The sequence below is a fragment of the Eubalaena glacialis genome, chromosome 8, assembly GCF_028564815.1.
Source record: "Eubalaena glacialis isolate mEubGla1 chromosome 8, mEubGla1.1.hap2.+ XY, whole genome shotgun sequence".
NCBI lineage: Eukaryota > Metazoa > Chordata > Mammalia > Artiodactyla > Balaenidae > Eubalaena > Eubalaena glacialis.
This window is the reverse complement of record NC_083723.1, coordinates 24,687,993-24,708,652: the sequence shown is the minus strand read 5'-3', so window position 1 is coordinate 24,708,652 and position 20,660 is coordinate 24,687,993. Positions and strand designations below refer to the sequence as shown.

The window sequence follows — 20,660 nt, the reverse complement described above, 5'->3', positions numbered from 1 at the left end:
TTGCCTTCCTAGGCCCAAGCTCTCAGTCTCACACACACACAAATATTGTTCCAAATGTTCCACTTTATTTTTTTAATATTAGATTTGATTCACATTTTGAAAATGGACAGTTTTGCACTGTTAAAATTTTAAATTTTCTGGAATGTCTCAAATAGAATGGTTGCTGATGAATCCCTGGCTATTGGAAACATAAAATTTTATTAGGGATTAATTGTGATAATTCATGTAAAATAGCATAATTTTGGTGCATAATAGAAGCTCAGTAATTATCAGTGGCAGCTCCAGAACTTCTGTATAAGACAGCTTACAGTCAGCAATCTGATTGGAAGTAGGGTAAGAAGACTTGTTTTGAAGTTGTGATTTTCATACTAAGTATATTGCTTTTATTTTGACTGTATATATTTTTTGAGGTTCCAGGGAAGGGAGGGTGGATGGAAACTATGGTTAAGTGGAAAATTACCCCCCTCAGGCCATACTTATGCCACGTATGATTATTAAAGAAAGGCTTCCATTTAGGGGAGATAAGGTCAGACAGTCATTCCTCTATGTACAAGGGGCACAGGCAGTAATGTCTAAAACACAGAGGCCTGAAGCACCTCTACAGTTTTGCTAAAACTCCTCCTGTCCACATTTACCTGATTTTTTCCTGTAAACTCTGAGTAATTCAGTTTTCCTGCATTGAACATTGTTTTTATTCTATTTTTTTGTACTGTTGTATTCAGTTTTAGTTCATGAATTGTAATCATTCATCAGGGCATCCACATTAAACATATAGGGTGCACGCCGTGATTTTGGATGGCATGTCTATATGCTAAAATCCTGTTTCTGTATTAATATGTTATCTTCATTTTAAAATAGCATATTTATCCTATTTTATCTCTATCATTTACTGAGTTTTTATTTCTCATTAATTTCTAGGTTATTTAATTTTGCTTTTTATTTTCTTTTCTCTTGTAAATTTCAGTCTCCCGAAATATCTACCATTTTCATTTTTACATAACCTTTCTTAGTCAGTGACGTATTAAATTAATTGTTTGTGATTTCTAAAATAATTAGCTAGAAATAATCAAGAAATGAAAAGTTAGCACATATATAGCTTTTGTGCAACATTCTAACTTTTCAAGGGTGACAATTTCATATTTTAGCCCATTCCTCCCAGAATAAACATGTAATATAGTGATATGCTTGATATTAATAGGCCTTATTACTCATTCAGCCTTCATTTATGTTTTAACTTACATTAAGCATCTCAAAACTTCAAGAATGTATTAAAAACATTAGTGACTAGACATGTTCAGAAATATTTGCAGCCTAATTTATAACCTCTTTTTGATAAAATGAAAACAGGTAATATATAAACTAACGTTATTGAAGCTGTATATAATTTTTGTTATATACTTACTTATTTTACTTTGATCTGCGTGCACACTATGAAATCATAAAAGCAGTAAACATCACACCAACACTCACTAAGATCATTTCTACCAGACCAAGGAGGTTTATTTTTCCAGTCACTTGATTTATGAACATTGCTCTCTTCTCATCACCCAATGGTGCCAGTCTGTAATCAAGTTAATAATTTTTAGCGTTATTTGGGTAGTTTAGTGGAGAAAAATACTCAAAACCCTCCACTTATGTATCAATCTTTTTTCAAAACACTGCATAAATTTTAGTTGTCTTTATCTGTAAGACAAACCAATGGAAGTCCTTTTGCATGTCAAACAAGGTAATAAATGCCAAGGTGGAATATTTAGAGAGAGAACTATAATCCTCTTCCCTTTAAACATGTTATATAGCAGTTTTCAATACACTGGCTTCACTGATCAACACAATGGTCTTACAGAAATATTTTCCAGTTTTCCAAAGGATGTTTCCTAGTGACAGAGGGAAATGGCAAAGGTCAACAGTTTCCTTCCTCTAAAGGCTTATGAAATGCATTTCCTAATTCTGTGGCTAATCAGTTCCATGATTCACACTAAAAGTATCTTGTCAGGTAATAGATAAACTGCCTATACCTACTCAGACCTGGTCTTTATAAACTTGGTTGGCTTTTATTAGCAGTTCACAATTCACATTGAGTTATTTGGAGTTTCATATTTGCCTGACTCTTTCCCATCACAGGCAGTATGACAAGAAATAGTGTTAAATAGATGCATTATGAAAATAATCTTAAATGATAGGAAGTACTTTGTCTTTCTAAAATAAAAGCACTGAAATCTAACATAATCCTGACATTTCTGTGTGGCTTGGTTCTCTCAAAATAATTAATTATATAATTAATAATATATAAACTTGTCCATATGAGTAATGGAAACTCATACAACTTCAAATACTATACACACTTATTCAATTTTCAAACATCAAAAGCTTTTTCTATATACAAAGAAGTTTACTGTTTTTGGTGACTAATAGATTAAAAAATACTAACCTCATTAAGCCAAAGAATAGGCATCATATAGTTCTGCTTCAGACCCCTTAATGCTCTGTTATATACATTGAAAATAATTATGAAAATTTATACTAATACATTACACATATATAACAGAAATGTTAGTAATTACTAGTGTAAATGAATGTTCAGAAATTAGTTGCTCTTGCTACTAATTTTTGTTCCCTGTAATGAATCATTTAAATTTTAATATGGCTGTTTCTCAGACATCTTTCACTCTTATAAATCTTTCTAATACAGATTTCTAATTAGATTAGCTTTTTCTAAGCATATATTTTCCCTTTCAACAAATTATGCCTAGGAAACTAAAATATGAAGTCTAGAAACTATTGTCATGGAAATATTTGGACAGCTAGCAAAATGAGCAATGCCACCATATACTCATTCCAAATGTGTGTAAATACCATTTCAATACAATATATATATAATTCTAAATTACAAATGAAAGTTACAAGCATTTAATAATTATTTAATGACATTAAGCCAAAAAGAAGTTGAAATTTTATATTCTTTCCCCTTCCTTTCATAGATATATTCTTACAAGAAAATACTAAAAATCATAATGAAGCTTGTTCAGGAGACTCACTCAATTTTTCTTGCTGGCTTAACCAGTATATTGATCTGCAGCTGTTTTGAAAATCATAAGTAAATCCAGATATCTAAAAAGAGAACAAACTAAAATAATTACCAACTTCCTTTAAAAAAAAGTCTTTTATAAATCCAAAATTTATTTTTACTGTTATGTAGAACTTAAGGTGAAACTGTACTACTTGAAACTTATGAAATTTATTAAATAATTAATTGAACATATTAAATATCACATACATAACTCTCCATAATTAAATTTTATGTGTATATGCCTGTGCATATACAGATGTATACGCATATGCGTATACATGCACACACACAATTCCTTTTCCCAGCCTCGTGTCTAAGCTTTAGTTAGATTTGTGATATTTGTCTGAGCTGGTTTTGGAGGATGAACAACAACAACAACAGTACTGATACCTAGAACTCATATAGTCAATTTAATTCCTGAACTATGCATGTTCAACTATATATCAGCCAGAACCCGTGTATCATCAGTATAATTATAATACTACTTCTGTCATTATTTAAACTGAAACATGCCTGCTAAAATTCTGGCATGTCATTTAAATTTTGAAAAGGAGAATATTAAAATAAATTAAAAGGTGAAACTATTACACTATAGGAAATTTAATAGATTTTTCCTGATGCTAAGTATAATAGATCTTGCCTCAAATACACATATACCCATAAAATCTCTTTTAATCCTTATTTTAGTATTTTCTTGTAAGAATATATCTATGAAAGGAAGGGGAAAGAGCAAGCATTGCTTATATGTAATTTTCATTGAGATAAAAGTAAGTAAAGTAAGTAATTTATCAAGATTGTGATGTAATAAATATCAATATATGTGATTGAGAAAATGGAGATAATTTAATTTTTCCTTCATTTTTAGAAAAACAATATTAACCCAATCAGATCAATAATGTAGTTGCTTCCAGGTTCAGCATCTAAGTACATACTATGTTCTTCTTCATTTGGATTTAAGCCTTCAAAAGGTTCTGTAATTTCAGGACTTGCATGTAGAAAATGAGGAAGTGAAATGTACACAGGTTTTCCTGAAAACAAGTTTTAACAGACAATTGGGATAAATCATTTTCCTCATTACACATACCTCTCAGAAAAGATTTCCTTGAAAATAAAGCTTTTTAAGTTAAAAAAGAAATGCAAATTTGGCTTTGAATACTAATTGGAGGGCCAGGGTAAGGGAAGATTTTAACATCTAATCACTTTTGAACAAAAATAAAATATAAACTTCTCCTAGTAACCAGTCAATTGATGTCTGTTGTTCATTGCTTAGGTGTTTATTTTAAATATGTAAAGCTTAGCTGCTGAACACAAAGTTACAACCATATACCTTCATGTTTCAGGCAGTAATATGTCTGTGGACTGAGAATTTATTCAAGAGGTTTTTCTCTCTTTAGTCACACTAACTCCAACATGAAGTAGGTGAGCAAAATAAGATAGACTCCAAATTTCATGTTTGAGTCAGTTCTTGTTTCAGAGACATCCTGAAATATACTTATTTTTATTTACCATTTTCTAGGGTAGAAAAAGTTAGAAAAATGTCAGCTCGATAAGTTGGGATGCTCAAAGTATTCTGGGAACTATTTTCATTTTACCCTAAATCTAAAAGGAGTACAGGGATTCTGCACAGCAAAAGAAACCATCAAAAATGAAGAGCCTACCTATGGGATGGGAGAAAATATTTGCAAACTGCATATCCCATTAGTGATTAACATCCAAAATATACAAGGGATTCACACAACTCAAAAAAATAAATAACCCAATTAAAAAATGCGTGAAGGACCTAAAGTTATATTATCCAAAGTAGCACAGGGAAATATCAGTATGGTTTTAGCTAACAGTAACTAAGTTTTGCAACACTGAAAGCGTTGAAAGCGGTACAAAAATCAGAACAAAAATACCCTACCATCACCCTAACTTCCTGCCCTTATTGCTTTCTCACTTTAAATTTCTGGTGGAAAGGAATCCTGGGTGAAGTTTACATTTTAAAGCATACTGCAAATTATGCCATGGATAGTGACACTGAGAACTTGTACTCACCTTCTTTGCATTTGCTAACATCTAGCACACCATATAAGGTACAGTTTTTGGAGGTAATTTTTTCTGTGCAGAAACAATGGTTGTCTGGATTTTGAAGTGGAGATGCAAAAGTTCTGGATGGAAAAATGAATCTATACACAGGGATTCCTATCAGATCAATTTTGGCTTCAAACACAGCATAGAATGACCTAAACACAGATAAGAAAGAGTTTCATTCTGGGAAACTGAACTTCATTCTGGAGATCCATTTTTTCCTATTTTTAAATTTATATTATTGCTTTAACTTACAAAAATTAGATATAATCTTGTTAGAATTCAGGCTTAAATCTTAGGGGAAAAAAATCTTGGGAAATTTTAAGGCATAGCAGAACTCAGTACTTGAGTATGAGTTATTCTTGTCTTTGTTTTCAAAAGCTCCTGAGATTATTTTTTGCTTATGAACTACCAGAGAGTATTTATATTGAAGACATTTCTCATAGTTAGTTTCCTCTATGGACTAAATATTTATATGACTCCCTCAAATCCTTTATTTGTGCCCAGTTTAAATGAAATAAACATAAAGTTTCAATCTTCCAAAGCTTAATCCTGGAGAGAAAGGCTGCTCACTTGCTGGGGTGCACGCATGTGGGTGTTTATTGTATGTCTCCTACGCTCCATCGTTTACTACGTGTCCACCATAACCCCTAAGTTTGTTGTCTAAGCTGTGAGTCTGTTTCTGTTTTGTAAATAAGTTCATTTGTATCATTTTTTTTAGATTCTACATATAAGCAATATCACATGGTATTTGTCTTTATCTGTCTGACTTACTTCACTTAGTATGATAATCTCCAAGTCCATCCATGTTGCTGCAAATGTCATTATTTCATACTTTCTAATGGCCGAGTAATATTCCATTGTATATATGTACCACATCTTCTTTATCCATTCATCTGTCCATGGACATTTAGGTTGCTTCCATGTCTTGGCTATTGTCAACAGTGCTGCAATGAACATTGGGGTTCATGTATCCTTTCGAACCACGTTTTTCTCCGGATATATGCCCAGGAGTGGGATTGCTGGATCATATGGTGGCTTTATTTTTATTTTCTTAAGGAACTCCATACTGTTCTCCATTGTGGCTGTACCAGTTTACATTCCAACAAAGAGTGTAGGAAGATTTCCTTTTCTCCACAACTTCCCCAGGCTTTATTTGTGGATATTTTGATGATGGCCATTCTTATCAGTGTGAAGTGATATCTCATTGTAGTTTTGATTTGCATTTCTCTAATAATTGGCGATGTTGAGCATCTTTTGATGTGCCTCTTGGCCATCTGTACGTCTTCTTTGGAGAAATGTCTATTTAGATCTTCTGCCCAATTTTCGATTGAGTTGTTTGTTTTTTTGAGCTGCATGAGCTGTTGAAGATTTTGGACATTAATCCCTTGTTGGTTGCATTGTTTGCAAATATCTTCTCCCATTCTGTGAGGTGTCTTTTCATTTTGTTTGTGGTTTACTTTGCTGTGCAAAAGCTTCTGAGTTCAGTTAGGATTTGTCTTGTTATTTCCATTACTGTAGGAGATGGCTCAGAAAAGATATTGCTGTAATTTACATCAGAGAGTGTTCTGCCTATGTTTTCCTCTGAGAGTTTTATAGTATCCAGTCTTACATTTAGGTCTTTAATCCATTTTGAGTTTATTTTTGTCTGTGGTGTTAAAGGATGCTCTAATTTCATTTTTTTTTTTAACATGTAGCTGTCCAGTTTTCCCAGCACTATTTATTGAAGATACTGTCTTTTCTCCATTGTACAGTCTTGCTTCCTTTGTCATAGATTAATTGACCACAGGTGTGTGGGTTTATTTCTGGGCTTTCTAGCCTGTTCCATTGATCAATATTTCTGTTTTTGTGCCAGTACCATACTGTTTTGATGACTGTAGCTTTGTAGTATAGCCTGAAGTCAGGGAGCCTGATCCTCCAGCTTCGTTTTTCTTTCTCAAGATTGCTTTGGCTACTCAGGGTCTTTTGTGTCTCCATACACATTTTGAAATTTTTGTTCTAGTTCTGTGAAAAATGCCATTGGTAATTTGATAGGGATTGCATTGAATCTGTAGATTGCCTTATGTAGTATAGTCATTTTGACAATATTTGTTCTTTGAATACAAGAACATGGTATATCTTTCCATCGGTTTGTGTCATCTTCAGTTTCTTTCATCAGCATCTTATAGTTTCAGAGTATAGGTCTTTTGTCTCCTTCAGTGGGTTTATTCCTAGGTATTTTATTCTTTTTGATGCAGTGGTAAATGGCATTGTTTCCTTAATTTCTCTTTCTGATCTTTCCTTGTTAGTGTATAGAAATGCAAGAGATTTCTGTGTATTAATTTGTATCTTGCAACTTTACCAGATTCATTGATGAGCTCTAGTAGTTTTCTGGTAGCATCTTTAGGATTTTTTATGTGTAGTGTCATGTCATCTGCAAACAGTGACAGTTTTACTTCTTCTTTTCCAATTTGGGTTCCTTTTATTTCTTTTTCTTCTCTGATTGCCATGACTAGGACTTCCACAACTATGTTGAATAATAGTGGCAAGAGTGGACATCCTTGTCTTGTTCCTGATCTTAGAGGAAATGCTTTCATCTTTTCACCATTGAGTATGATGTTAACTGTATTTTTGTCATATATAGCCTTTATTATGTTCAGATAGGTTACCTCTGTAGCCACTTCCTGGAGAGGTTTTTATCATAAATGGTTGTTGAATTTTGTCAAAAGCTTTTTCTGCATCTGTTGAGATGATAATATGGCTTTTATTCTTCCATTTGTTAACATGGTATATCACACAGATTGATTTGCGGATATTGAAAAATCCTTGCATCCCTGGGATAGATCCCACTTTAGCATGCTGTGTTGTCCTTTTAATGTATTGTTGGATTTGGTTTGCTTGTATTTTGTTTAGGAATTTTGTGTCTATGTTCATCAGTGATATGGCCTGTAATTTTCTTTTTTTGTGGTGTCTTTGTCTGGTTTTAGTATCAGGGTGATGGTATCCTCATAGAATGAGTTTGGGAGTATTCCTTCCTCCGCAACTTTTTGAATAGTTTGAGAAGGAGAGGTGTTAACTCTTCTCTAAATGTTTGATAGAATTCGCCTGTGAAGTCATCTGATCCCGGACTTTTGTCTGTTGGGAGATTTTAATCACAGTTTCAATTTCAGTACTTGTGATTGGTCTTTTCATATTTTCTATTTCTTTTTGGTTCAGTCTTGGGAGACTGTACCCTTCTAAGAATTTGTCCATTTCTTCCAGGTTGTCCAATTAGTGACATATATTTGCTTGTAGTTGTCTCTTATAATTCTTTGTATTTCTGTGGTGTTTGTTGTAACTTCTCTCCTTTTTCACTTCTAATTTTATTGATTTGAGCCCTCTCCCTTTTTTTACTTTATGAGTCTGGCTAAAGGTTTATCAATTTTGTTTACTTTTTCAAAGAACCAACTTATAGTTTTATTGATCTTTTCTATCATTTTCTTCATTTCTATTTCATTTATTTCTGCTCTGATTTTTATGATTTCTTTCCTTCTACTAACTTCAGGTTTTGTTTATTCTTCTTTGTCCAACTGCTTTAGGTGTAAGGTTAGGTTGTTTATTTGAGATTTTTCTTGTTTCCTGAGGTAAGATTGTATTGCTATAAACTTCCCTCTTAGAACTGCTTTTGCTGCATCCCATATGTTTTGGATTGTCAGGTTTTCATTTCGTTTGTCTCTAGGTATTTTTTAATTTCCTCTTTGATTTCTTCAGTGATCCATTGGTTGTTTAGTAGCACGTTGTTTAGCCTCAAACTGTGTTTTTTTACAGTTTTTTTTTTTATTATAGTCGATTTCTAATCTCATAGCATTGTGGTTGGAAAAGATGCTTGAAATGATATCAGTTTTCTTAAATTTACTGAGGCTCATTTTGTGGCCCAATGTGTGATCAATCATGGAAAATGTTCCATGTGCACTTGGAACAGTATATTCTGCTGCTTTTGGATGGAATGCTCTCTAAATATCAATTAAGTCCATCTGGTCTAATTTGTGTTTTCAAGTCTGTGTTTCCTTTGGTCTTCTGTCTGGATGATCTGTCCATTGATGAACGTGGGGTATTAAAGTCTCCCACTATTATTGTGTTACTGTCGATTTCTCCTTTTATGGCTGTTAGTATTTGCCTTATATATTAGGGTGCTCCTATTTTGGGTGCATATATATTTACAATTGTTATTTCTTCTTGGATTGATCCCTTGATCATTATGTAGTGTCCTTCCTTGTCTCTTGTAACATTCTTTATTTTAAAGTCTATTTTATCTGATATGAGTATTGCTACTCCAGCTTTCTTTTGATTTCCATTTGCATGGAATATCCTTTTCCATCCTCTCTTTTCAGTCTGTATGTGTCCCTAGATCTGAAATGGGTTTCTTGTAGACAGCACATATACAATTCTTGTTTTTGTATCCATTCAGCCAGTCTATGTCTTTTGGTGGGAGCATTTAATCCATTTACATTTAAGGTAATTATCGATATGTATGTGCCTATTGCCATTTTTTAAATTGTTTTGGATTCGTTTTTGTAGGTCTTTTTTCTTCCTTCCTCTTTTGTTCTCTTCTCTTGTGATTTGATGGCTAACTTTAGTGTTGTGTTGGATTCCTTTTTCTTTTATGTGTGTGTATCCATTGTAGATTTTTGGTTTGCGATTACTGTGAGGATTTGATATAGCAGTCTATATATAAACAAGGTTGTTTTAAGTTGCTAGTCTTTTAATTTCAAATGCATTTCCCATATCCTGCATTTGTGCTCTCCTCTTCTCACAGTTGCTGGTTTTGATATCATATTTGTGTGCAGATGATTTCCTACCTTGACTTTATGTTTGCCTTTATTGGTGAGCTTTTCGATTTGTAATTTTCTTGTTTCTAGTAGTGGCCTTTTCTATTCTGCTTAGAGAAGTTCCTTTAGCATTTGTTGCAAAGCTGGTCTGGTGATGCTGAATTCTCTTAGCTTTTGCTTGTCTGTAAAGCTTTTGATTTCTCTCTTGCATCTGAATGTGAACCTTGTTGGGTGGAGTATTCTTGGTTGTAGGTTCTTCCCTTTTATCACTTTAAATATGTCATGCCACTCCTTTCTGGCCTGCAGAGAAATCAGCTGAATCAGTTTCTGCTGAGAAATCAGCTGATAATCTTATGGGAGTTACCTTGTATGTTATGTGTTGTTTTCCCCTTGTTGCTGTTAATATTTTTTCTTTGTCTTTAATTTTTGTCAGTTTGATTACTATGTGTCTCAGCATGTTCCTCCTTGGGTTTATCCTGCCTGGGACTCTGTGCTTCCTGTACTTGGGTGACTGTCTCCTTTCCTATGTTAGGGAAGTTTCCAGCTATTATCTCTTCCAGTAATTTTTTGGGTCCTTTCTCTCTCTCTTCTCCTTCTGAGACTACTATAGTGCGAACGTTGGTGTGTTTAATGTTGTCTCAGAGGTCTCTTAGACTGTCTTCATTTCTTTTCATTCTTTTTTCTTTATTCTGTTCTGCAGCAGTGATTTCCACCATTCTGTCTTCCAGCTCACTTATCCGTTCTTCTCCCTCAGTTACTCTGCTATTCATTCCTTCTAGTGTATTTTTTAAAATTAATTTAGTTATTCATTTATTTTTGGCTGTGTTGGGTCTTCGTTTCTGTGTGAGGGCTTTCTCTAGTTGCGGCCAGCGGGGGCCACTCTTCATCGCGGTGCATGGGCCTCTCACTATCGCAGCCTCTCTTGTTGCGGAGCACAGGCTCCAGATGCGCAGGCTCAGCAGTTGTGGCTCACGGGCCTAGTTGGTCCGTGGCATGTGGGATCCTCCCAGACCAGGGCTCGAACCCGTGTCCCCTGCATTGGCAGGCAGATTCTCAACCACTGCGCCACCAGGGAAGCCCCCTTCTAGTGTATTTTTCATTTCAGTTATTGTATTGTTCATCTCTGTTTGTTTGTTCCTTAGTTCTTCTAGTTCTTTGTTAAACATTTCTTGCATCTTCTTGATCTGTGCCTCAGTTCTTTTTCCAAGATATTGGATCATGTTCACTGTCACTACTCTGAATTCTTTTTTGGGTAGATTGCCTATCTCCATTTCACTTAGTTGTTCTTCTGGGGTTTTATCTTGTCCCTTCATCTGGGACATACTTCTCTGCCATTTCATTTGTCTAATTTTCTGTGATTGCAATTTCCATTCTGCAGGATGCAGGATTGTATTTCTTCTTGCTTCTGCTCTCTGCCCCTTGGTGGATGAGGCTGTCTAAGAGGCTTATGCAGGCTTCCTGGTGGAAAGGTCTTGTTCCTGCCCACTGGTGGGTTGAGCTGGGTTTTGTCCTTCTGATGGGCAGGGCCATGCTCATGAAGACGTTAAGCAGCCTGTCTGCTGATGGGTGCGGCTGTGTTCCCGCCTTCTTCATTGTTTTGCCTGAGGTGTCCCAGCACTGGAGCTTACAGGCTGTTGGGTCAGGTTAGGTCTTGGGGAGGAAATGGCGGCCTCCAGGAGGGCTCATGCCAATGAGTACTCACCAGAATTGTCACTGCCAGTGTCTTTGTTTCCACCATGAGCCACAGCTGCCCCCCACCTCAGCAGGAGGCCCTCCAATACTAACAGGTAGGTCTGGCCCAGAGTCGTGTGATGTCATTGCTTTTTCCTGTGGGTCCTGGTGTGCCTGGGACCTTGTGTGTTCCCTCCAAGAGTGGAGCTTCTGTTTCCCCCAGTGCTGTGGAATTCCTGCAATCAAACACCGTGGCCCTTCAAAGCCAGATTCTCTGGGGGCTCCTCCTCCCTTTGCCAGACCCCCAGGCTGGGAAGCCTGGTGTGGGGCTCAGGACTTTCAATCCTGAGGGAGAACTTCTCTGGTATTATTATTTTCCAGTTTGTGGGTTGCCCACCTGGCAGGTATGGGATTCGGTTTTATAGCAGTTGTGCCCCTCCTACCATCTTGTTGTGGCTTCTTCTTTGTCTGTGGATGTAGGGTATCTTTTTTGGAAGTTTCTAGTGTTTTGTTTTTTTTTTGGTTGATGGTTGTTCAGCAGTTAGTTGTGATTTGGGTGTTTTTGAAAGAAGGGGTGAGCTCACGTCCTTCTATCCTGCAATCTTACCAGCCAATCAGTCCAGAAATGTGTATACATGTAATTTTTAAATCCTCCAGTAGCCACATTTAAAACTGATAAAAATATCAGTTATATTTTATTTAACCCAGTATATCCAAAATAATATCATTTTAACATATAATCAATATAAAAATTAACAAAATCTAAAGATCTTTATACTTATAACACATTTCAGTTTGTACTAGTCACATTTCAGGTGCTTAATAGTGACAAGTTACTAGCTGCTACCATATTCAGCAAGTCTGTATACTGTACATATTCAATGGTATTCAATTTTGTATTAAATTTTCCCACTCCTTAAAAATAAATGAAAGTTTAAAAAAAAAACAATGGCAAAATCACATGTTGTTAAAACTGTGATTGTGTTTATCTACCCAATCAGTAGAATGGCAATTTTCTTACCTTGAGCTTCCTTTACAAGTTCTTTTGGTAAATGTTGTTCTTACTTTCGATTGTGATTCATTCACCTAACCTTATGGCTGATTAATGTTTTTAAATCATTTATTGAAGTTCTCTCACTAAACAGAATTTCATGCACATAGTTTGAAAATGTATACATCAAAATAAGAAGGGCATTTGTTGAGTTTATTGAACCTCTACAATTGTTAAGATCCATGGCACACACTGGATGTAAGAAGAAATAACTAGATAATTCCTCCATTTACTCCACAAATGAATATCAGTAAAATGAGCCACCACTGAATGTGTTTGTCCAAAACAGTAAGACCCATCCTTTAGTTATGAATACCACACTCTTTTTCTTGTAACTGCACCAACCTTGGAATCTTCTTACATTTCACTTATACTCTTGTGTTAAGTGAAATATAACAGAATATCACAGTGAACTTGATCCTGACATTGAGATAATGGGATACTGAAGGTTAACTTAAACTCCCCAGATAGGTCCTTAAATGGGCATTGTCTACAACTGCCTTCCCAACATCTTAGCCATTAAAGGAAAATAATACATCAAAAAACCTTAAAAATCATCTGAAATATCATCAAAGATTATGTCATAATGACACCATAAATTACCATGGGTCATGACCCTAAGATAGTGGATACTAGCAGGACTCTTTTTTTTTTTTTTAAATACATTCAAATGTAAATCAATATTTTCATTTTATGTCTCTTTAAGCTTATTGAAGAAGGTATAGGAAGTACTTCTAAATCATGATAAAAATGTTGGAATTCTTCCATTTCATCAGTCTCTTCTCCTAGTGCCATAACCAACAGTCTCTCTCACACAGATTCTGTCTGAGTCCCTGGCCTGTCCAAACTACCTCCACTCCTAGTTTGTTTTACTTCTATTTTCCTCTTAGATACTTTTAACTTCATGCCTGTTTCTCATGTATTTATATTATGGTCATTAATGAATCCTCCAATTCCTGTTTTAAAACTTCACTACTTCTTAGTTTTGGACAAAGTTTTTAAATACATTTTTTAAACTCATAAAGAATACTATTTAAAAGAAGCACAGTATATTTCTCTCTGTATCAAAGGATTGAAGTTTATTCTTAGGAAATTACTAAAGTTAGTGGTATTGGGACACCTGACAGTTTATTCACAGAAATGCGTCACTTGGAAAGGAATTTCTTCACCCATCCCCGTGGCTCAAAGCTCTACAAATCAAACTCAACAGTGGTTTTGCTGGTTTTTTTTTTTTCTTTCCTAAAAGAGTGTTAACAAAATTAAACATGCAAAACTCACCAATACCTTTGTGAAAATGAACATTCCCTGTGTTTCCTTTTTATTCCCTACCTTTAACATAACTTTGTTTTAACATTTTTCATCTTCATTATATACTTTCCTATAAAGTATTGCCTCACCAGCTTTGTAAACATTATGCTCTGCTTCTATTGATATTTCTTAGTAGCTGAAAGCTCACCTCTGATTTTAATTACCTCATCTTGATTCCCCTTGCTTTTTAAACCTTAATTCTTAAACTAATAGGCATATGTGTACTTTGCTTTTCTTCAAGGAGAATAATAAGTTGGATCTAACTATACTTTAAATCTAAGTTCATACCACCTTCTTTCTTCCCAACTCTAATTCAGAATGTTCATTTGTGCATACATTTTTCATGGTTAGTACATTGGTTGGTACATATGTAGCCTTGTTTTTGTTGCTTCTGTTGTTCTTTTCTCTGTAATTCTGATCATCTTATTCAAAATAGATGGCTCTACTTGCAAGTTCACTGATTCTACTTCATATTGAAACCTCCCCTTGGATATATGTTTTACCTTTTGTAATTATATTGATTTTTAAATTCTTTCAGTTTAAATTATTATCTATACAGTATATACAAAACATGTGAACAGTAACTACTACTCTAAGTTTTTCTAACCCCTGACTTCTGTGGCCAGGAAGGCAGTTAATTAAGTAAAGGTTTTACAAAGCAAACATTTCCCTAGGAATGCAGTAAAGGTTTATCCTCAGTGGTTAATCTTGAGAAATTCAGTCACATTAGACAGACATTTACTAAGCCTGTATAAGAACAGAGATTCTGAATTATGTTGTAGGGATATAAAGACAGGTAAATGCATACCCCTCCAGAACATTGCAGGTACGATGGTGGATTTGTAGGAGAAAGGAGGTGATTTCACTGAATATTACCACAAAACAAATGCCCTTACCTGTACCATTAATGATGTCAAAATAGCTTGCCCACTAAGAGACATGCCTTAGGAATAAAAAAAAAAAAAAAAGGAAATGAACATTCTCATTCCAAGAACACCATCTCACATTACTTTGTCTATTATGATTCAGTACTTCTGCTAAAATAATAAATATTGATTAGACTAGATGTGACAAATGCTAAGTTTAAGAAATATTCTAAATCATTTGGTCTATGTTTTGTTTGAAGTTTTCATCTTGTTGAGATAAATGAAGTGCCTGTTACCATTAAGTGGCCAGATTATAAAATAAAAACTGCCAAATGTTGTTAGAAACAGTTTGGAGCAGCCAGAGTTCTTCAAAAAAAATTTTGAGAAATATTTATCAGAAATTTAGATCTCTACTTAGGGTTAAGTTTTTTTTGTTGCAATGGGAGAAGTGGATTGTATCATAGTATGTTGAGTGTTCAACTGAATAGGAGGAAAGTATTAAGTGGATAACTGATGCAAACTCAGTACGAGGGAGAAGAGGAGAGTGTGGAGGAGGACAGAAAGAAGCAGATGTTTGATCAATAGCGATTGGAAACATGCAGATAATCAATTTATACTTTTCCCTTCTTTTAACTCTTGCATGAACTGGCATTAAAGTAAGACAAAGTTTATTAATTTATACTCTGGTATCTACTTAAGATGTTTGTATTGTTTCCTGATATATACACATATAACAGTAGAGATAGTTTGCCACTTTTTGATGATGGAAAGCAGGTTTTTCAAACTCCTAACATACCATCCAGTAAGATGTCAAGGCAAGCTGTTGCTTCTTTTTTAAACAGAATAAGCTATTAATCATATTCAGTCTTGCCGTGGTCAGTTAAATTAACCTTATCATAATCTTAAACTCATGCGAAATTCTTACTCCAATTAGGAGCATATAGTAACTCTCCTCAAAACCTCTCTGTAATATTGAAATGGAGGAAATGCTCACTTTCCTCAGTATACAAACACATATGTGATATCCCCTAAAATGAGCATTTAGAAGTGTTTGTTTTCCTCCATTAGTCTTTTCTATAAAAAATATGTGACTATGGACTCTGTTGAAGAAGAAGGATTACACAAGTGAGTATTTAACTGTTTTATGCAAATTTTAGATAGGAACTCAGTGTGAGGTAATGGGTAATTAATAAAAAGATTTCATCTCTTTTGATTTTGATTACTTTATTCTTCGTCAGGAAATCACTGATGTAAAACTCATTTTAACTTTGAGAAGAAAAGGCTTTTTCCTTGATATTTATTGGGATTCTTCCTATTTTAGACATATGAATTAGGTGTCTCCAGATAAACAGTCAGGAGCTAGGGAAAAGTAGGAAATCATGGCTGTATGAACGTATCTCATTCTACTGCTACTTCACAGGAGGCGTGCTCTTTATCAAGTTTAATATGTCAATGTTAGAGCAGGAAATAGTAATTCCATTTTCATATTGATAAAGTTTTAAAAAGCTGAGTTATCAATATATAAAATTATTTCAAGAAAATTTTGAAGGGGAAAGTCATGAAAGCATTGGCATAGATTCATTAAGCTTCCATCTTTATAGAGATATTTAGTCATGTCCCTGGAATGACTATATTTCATGCTCAGTAAAGAAATAAAACAACAGTAAGATATATTTTCCTACCTGTTGGATGATAAGTTGACATATTGACTTTCTACCTTTTCGTTTGCAGTTATATAATTGTATGAGTGCACAATAACGCTGGTTATGCAGCAGAGATGGAAGTAGTCCCTTTAGATTTCTTTATGTAAGAGACCCTATGCATAAAGGTCAACCCTCAGTGGGGCTGACACTCAGCACCTATGCACTAGTGTGACCAGTCGTCACAGCTAAAGGGTTAACGCCTGGCAGAACAGGAGTTTCTAGGGCTGAGATACAGGCAGGTCTGTTCCATAGGTTGGTGCCTGTGCCTTACCAGGTGTTAAATAAGTTTCTTGCTTGCCTTAGAGTATCCTAGTGACACACACACACTTTGTGTGAATACTTACTTTTTGCCTTTAAATATGTCAATTATGGCAATATTGCTCATGTCGTCTTTTCCATTGAAAACTTTATAAACTCCATCTGAAGTATTGTGGTCTGAAAAGATATGTACAAGAAAAAATTACTTCTAGAACAAACCATATTTTCCAAGTTATAAAATATGTAATTAACTCACTTTTGCATTTCTCAAACACTGGTTGTTCATAATTATTTTATGTGATTTGAAATATATATGCAATAAAGTTTTAAAATTATTGGTCTTTCACATTTTAAAAAGACAGAATGTTAAAGGTGCCTAGAAATAGCTGTAGATGCTGAGACAAGGGAAGAAAACAAATATCAGAATCTGACGTGATCGAACTGCAGCACTCTTTGTCGTAATTAAGCCAGAAAGGCCATTGTGATCACTACTCCTATTATATTGAGGTGAGGAGATAGTGAACAAAACCTATGAGAACAATGACAGATTTCTAGAAGTTTTCTCAATGGTATGATCTCTAATAAGTGGTTACTAAAGATTAGGTACATAGAATTAAAAACAGAATTAGCCAAGGGAAGAAGAGTATTTGAGTTAAATAATAGTAACTGAATTCATTATTCCTCAAGGCTTTCTATACTTATATTTAATTGATATATAAGCTTGTAATCCTAAAACCCATCTAAAATAGAATAACAACAATGAATTGGAAAATATAACTAATATCTCATATAGTGCCAAGTGAAATCATATTCAGTTTTTCAGTTCAATAGTCATCTTGTTCTATTCGTGACTCAAAATGTTAAGCTATAACTAAATACATCACCACATTCACATGTTTTTTAATTTCATAACTGCCATTTCATGACATTTGTAGATTACTAAGAGTTCATATCAACTAATTTTATGAACATATGACATTGCTGAGTTATCATTCTCGTGTAAATTTTGGGTAACTTTTAAGTTTACATTAAAACAAATTTGTAAGAGGTCTAGAGAAAGAGGAATGATATGATAAGTACATTTAACACAAAAATATGGCATTAAGCTTGATTATTTATAGATAGGAAATCAAAGCCAAAACTGTATTCAAAGCCTTACCAGCTTACAATCTAATTTTAGACAATTTATGTATTTGTCAAAGAATGGAAACTTGATTAAATGTCAGCTTCTTAATTTTAATTGTTAAATTCAGATACGTAAATTTTCCCAACTAAGATAACTGAATTCATCTGAGATGGAGACTTTTAAGTAATCAGAATATGTATTCTCAGATCAGAAATACACACTAAATAATAAAATTATGAATTGCCAATGCCACCATATTTATCCAGTTAAAGTCTAACAATATCGACATTCATATTTGGTACTCACAGGAAAAAGCACACCAACTGTAGTAGTAATAGGGTGTGGAATCGAGCTCAAGAATGGATCCTTATAGCCCCACAATAGTTCTTTCAAAGTTCTCTTTTGAAACATAGAAGAGCTTGATCTTTTGATATGTAAATTGAGTACTCCTTGAATAAATACATTTGGATAGAGATGGGGTGCAGTGTCCAAAAAAGAAATCACGGTTTAAGACACCAATTGCAGTATCAGATTTTTAACAAATAAATGGAAAATACTAGAATTAAGCTTAATAAAAGGGTTGTCAACTATATCTTTAAAATGACTGCCAAATCTTGCCAGGACCAAAAGTGTATTGTTTTTGTTTCTTCGTCTCTGAATGATTACATTTCTCTGGAGACTTTCAAAGTTAAATCCTACTTTTTAAAATGATACACTTTAAGTGGTCTTCTAATTCAGTTGATTATTACATGATTTTGTCATCTTCCCAAAGGGCCATAATTCAAAATAATGCCATAAGAACACATTTTCATAAAAATGACAAAATAAATAATATCTAATGATAGTTCTAATCATGAGATTAATTACAGTGGATTCTAGAGATTTCAAAACCAATAATTTTGCTGTTTGTTTACTCACTGCTACAGCCGATTGAGAACAGTGAAAGTGTCATTCTTGGTTCCAACTGATAGTGAGGGTTCAAAGATGGTACCATTGGGCTGTAGGAAAGAGACTGTGTGGGTCTCGGAGTCCCAGGTTATATTTTCCTTGGCTAGATAGCAAACTCTGAAAACAAAAGTAAATAAAATTCAAAATAATTGTTTCAAGTGAACATTAAGTCTCAAATGCCGTTCATTCATGCAACAAATAATTTTTGAGTGCATAGACTATGTCAGAAATTAGGCTAAACAAGTAGGTTAAAATGATCAATAGGCCAATGCTGAGCCTCTAGCAAAGTTGAGAAGAGGAATCTTAGATGTGCATAGCAGAGGAGAAGGAATACGTGTTATTATAGTGGGTTACACAGATTCTGTGGGAAAACACAGAACAGGAACAAACCCAGGCTTGGGATGGTTGTGGTGGGGATAATGGGCAAGATGGGAGACTGGGATTGACACGTATACATTATTGATACTATGTATAAACTAGACAACTGATAGGAACTTACTGTATAGTACAAGGAACTCTACCTAATGCACTGTGGTAACCTAAATGGGAGGGAAGTCCAAAAGGGAGGGTATCTGTATGTGTATGGCTGATTCATTTTGTTGTGCAGTGGAGGCTAACACAGCATTGTAAAGCAACCATCCTCCAATAAAAATTAAAAAAAAAAAAGATACAATTCCACATAAGTGGTCTGAATGACAAAGAGTTTAGTTAGGTAAAGTAGGATAGAAAATAGCATGTATTAGGTAAGAAGTAGGAACAAGGTGTAATTTTAGAAATGCAGATGTTTCAATTTAGTTGGTTTAAGGAGTAAGGAGAGTGGTGGAAATAAAGCGACTGTAATAGGCAAGATCTGGAACATAAAAGGGTTGCATCCCATACTTAAATGTTTAGCTTTTATCCTGAGAGTCAGGAGGAGACAGCAGAGAGGTTTAAACAGGGGAACAGTAAGAGCACGTTTTCTTATATTAGAAAGACTGTTCAAAGTGCACAGACTTTCCTGTACTGGCTTTTCCATAATTTCCAGTATTTTAATGAGAATTAAAGATAGCTAGCTAATGGAATACAATTTCCACTTTAGAGATCAGTTCCCCTCCATCCCTGCTCCATACACTGTATACTCATTAGTTCTAAGCTCCTGGAAAGTACCAACTACTTTTTAGGAATGAGGTGAAGGGTGATTATTATGGAAAAAAATCTTTTGCAAGTACAAGATATTTACTGAGATGAAATAGGGTATATATTATTCATTGCTCTATCATATATTTGAATGTCTGCTTTGTGAGGCTACAGTAGATATCTGTTGTTATCTAACTAAGGTAAAGACTGAAAAAACATGAAACTGAAGTGTAAAAACCAAAACAAACCAAAGAAAACCTGACCTGATTTCAATCAGGTATAATAAAAAAGTAAATTCCTATAGGATAGGTATTATGTGTGTTTTGTATCCCCAAGCAGTGTCTGGTATATGGTAAGTACTTGGTAAATATTTTTGAATAAATAAATAAATTAATTGTTCATATTCTTTAAAAAGGGAATTCACAAAAAGATAGAAATATCTTATTTCTAATATAATTTCATCAAAGCTTTGTTATTTACTGTTCTTGGAGTACTGTAGACATACAAAGAATGTAAAAATCTGAAACAGCAGCTAGGACAGTCTATTAGTAGTCAGTTACTCTTTTCTCTTAGATAATTGTATTTTAAATTTAGATTACATATTATTAACATTTAAAATTAAAATACTTTAATTTTCAAGAAGATTTATGTATATATAGTAGTTGAAATAATAGCAAAAATAATTGTGA

The 20,660-nt window shown here is 34.1% G+C and overlaps 1 pseudogene; it reads right to left on the bottom strand.

Moving 5' to 3' along the window:
• Positions 1-1,407: 1,407 nt before the first annotated feature.
• LOC133096169 (platelet glycoprotein 4-like) overlaps positions 1,408-20,660 on the bottom strand; it is a 34,255-nt pseudogene continuing 15,002 nt past the window's right edge.